This window comes from Pteropus alecto, unplaced genomic scaffold, assembly GCF_000325575.1.
Source record: "Pteropus alecto unplaced genomic scaffold, ASM32557v1 scaffold171, whole genome shotgun sequence".
Taxonomy (NCBI): domain Eukaryota; kingdom Metazoa; phylum Chordata; class Mammalia; order Chiroptera; family Pteropodidae; genus Pteropus; species Pteropus alecto.
In genome coordinates this window covers 6,311,678-6,314,783 of record NW_006431925.1, presented here as the reverse complement: position 1 = coordinate 6,314,783, position 3,106 = coordinate 6,311,678, and the positions used below count along the sequence as shown (strand labels likewise).

The window sequence follows — 3,106 nt, the reverse complement described above, 5'->3', positions numbered from 1 at the left end:
TGTTCCTAGACCAAAACGACTAGAAATTCCAAGACACATTCGCTCTGTAGATTTTTCATCTCATTCACCCTGCACATTGTTATTTTGTTCATACACAAACTCACTTGTCAAAAAATGAGCCAAAGCATTGTTCCAAGTGAATTTTTAAATAGAAACAGTTATTATTAAAAAATCTTTTTTGGGTGGGCAAGATAGATTTTAATTCTCAATTCTTCAATGACTCAATGGAAATGATCAGTTTTAATACCACCTTCGCCATCCCACACCGTTAATATAAACCTCATTTAAAAACTTATGTTTTGTCTATGGCCATGCCACCCTGAACACGCCCGATCCTGTCTGATCTCGGAAGCTAAGCACGGTCTGGCCTGGTTAGTACTTGGATGGGAGACCACCTAGGAAGACCAAGTGCTGTAAGCATAAAAAATAAAATTAAATTAAAAATAAAGGATTGTAAATTGACAAAGTCCTTGCAAGCTGCGAGGTCAACCAAGGATTGCCTTGTCTAAAAAAAAAAATAAAAATCTATATTTTGCACGTTTTATATGTGTAGAGAAGAAAATAGAAAAAGAAGCTCTCAACCTGAAGAGGTATGGCTGACTCAGGCAATTAGGAAGTTTCTTTCCCCTATTTTCTCTCCTTATTAACCTTGCTTCTCAATGCATTTTTACAAGATTTTAAAAAATGAATTTATTTTAATAGAGAAATACAGAATAAAATTTAAGATACAGTTAATACCGCTCTGGGATGAAGCAAAGTGTTAATGCAAAATGAGCATACATTAACGAACATGTCACCTTCCCCAGGATGAACTTCCCACATAAATCCTCTTCTTTCTGTGGAGGTTGTGAGACAAATATCTAGGCTGTCAAAATCGAAAAGCTTTTGACTCCAAGTAATAAGGGGCCTGGGGCAAGTGACATAATGTTTTATATCATTGTCTTCATTTGTAAAATGACAATACCTTCTTATTCTACAACACCTTTAAAACTAAAAAATATTCTTAAAAGTTTCAATTTTGCAGAGCTACACTCTTAAGTATCTTAAGTATCTATTCTTAATTTCAAAAACCACTGGACCATTTAACTGTGACTTTTAAATACCGGAGCAGGTGCATTCTAGTTCTTTTGCACAACTAAACCTTTTTTTTCCCCTTTCTTTTAATCAACAAGCTTTTTAAGTTCAAATATTTATAGTGTGATACAAGTTTATAATACCCTTCTACATACATCATTTTATTTGATCTTCAGCTTTGTGAGGCAGATGTGATTGTTTCCAGTGAAGAAACTGAAGGACAAAGAAGCTAGTATTATGCCTGAACCTCACGACCTGGAAGCAGTAGAGTTCAACCTTGAACCTAGGTCTGCTGGGTCAAATTGCCATGTAGCTTGTGCAGGATCATGCGGGACACAGTCAGTTCCTCATCACAAAGAAGAAAGCCATGCTCTCCTTTAGCTCTCTTGTTCTCAGAGCTCCCTTAAAACCCATCAGAATAATGGGATGAGTTCTCAGGAAGGGATATGTATATACAGCACAGAGAATACAGGATCTTTCTAGGCAGAGTTTTATATAGCTCAGCTAAGAATTGCTAATTGTTAGTCCTTTACCTTATTTGTTCCAAATATGTTTTTTAAACAGTCAAATGGGGGATGAGCATAGGAGGGAATGAGCAAGAAAGAAATCCCAGTAATCATGGAGAGTAACAGTCTTAGGAGTAAAGTGACAGCTCAAGGCTTTACAGTTGTCATAAAAGTGGTGCTGTTTTAGAGCTTTAAGATGAGCAAATTTCTGGGTCTAAGTTCCACTGTGGTTCTAATAGCATCAGAAAGGGTGAGTTGGTATAAACAATAACAAGATATATGTTAGCGCAAACTGCTGACTATTGACTCTGATTTTGAAGAGAGGAGAAAAGAGAAAACAAAACTAGACTGGATTCCTGTTATGTCCCCATTTAAGGTAAAGTGAGAAACTTGACCAATTCTAGTGAATATTAACAGTGGAAGGCAAGTAACTGATTCTGAATCTTTAAGATTATAGTCAATAGAAATAAAATGGAAAAGAGGCAAGTTTTAAAAAGCTTTACGGTGGCTATTTTGCACTGAGGATTTCTAACCACCGAAAGGGACTGACAGAGTTAGCTGGGTGGGACAATTGTACACACAGAAGAATAAGGATTTTGAAATCCTACTTTGTGGAACAAAACATCTAACCTAAAGTGGCTACCAGTGGAAAATAAAACTCAAACACTCTTTTATTTATGACTTGTCTTTCAGCTGATAAAATTTATCTGAAGCAGAAGAAAAACAAAACAAAACAGGATTTGACTCTTCGCCTGGACTAAACTTTTATACCATATGTATAAGGGATTCCCACCTCCCCAACCTCTTCCCTTTTTTTGTCAATAAAAGACTGAACCACACTATTCTCTTTTCAGTTTATTATCAGTTAGAAGAGGTACTTTTCTACACTGTGGAAACTTCCTGTTGGCTTTATGATCATTTTTGAGGTATCACAAATATTTTGGCCTTATCAGCTGGATCTTTTCAGCAACAAAAGAATGTTCCTTATTATATTCTCCTAGATAGGAAGTTTATATTCTTTAAAAACCACATAATTATAAAAACAAATTTGTAGGAAAGGGGTCTTTGGCCACAGGAGGGAATTTAAACAAAGTACCAATGACACATCTTAATAAAAGAAAAATCAAGCTTAAAAAAGAGAATTGAATACTTGAGCACAAGATCTGCTCCCATAATCTGGGAGTTTTATGGCCTCCCTAAAGGAAAGAGTATGTGGTCTGTTAAATCTGATCATAAAATATCTCCTTGAGACCTTAAAATGTAATGTGTCGATGTCCAATCCATTCAGTGTGGGCCAATTGTATAGCTAAGATGTCAGCCCCCAATTTTAAGACAGTCCTTCTGGTGTTACTGCCATAGTCTATAGCTTTCAGAGAAAAAGATGGAAACTATAAAGCTGAGGACATATTACAAATATTAAGGTTGAAATATACTGTCACAATATATTTATTAAATATATTTGAATATAATGTTTATATATCTACTTTTCTGTAAAAGACATGGAAGCACACAGATTAAACTCTTAA

General features: G+C 35.3%; 1 pseudogene; it reads left to right on the top strand.

Moving 5' to 3' along the window:
- Positions 1–301: 301 nt before the first annotated feature.
- Positions 302–420, top strand: LOC112475573 (annotated as a pseudogene).
- The last annotated feature ends 2,686 nt before the right edge of the window (positions 421–3,106 follow it).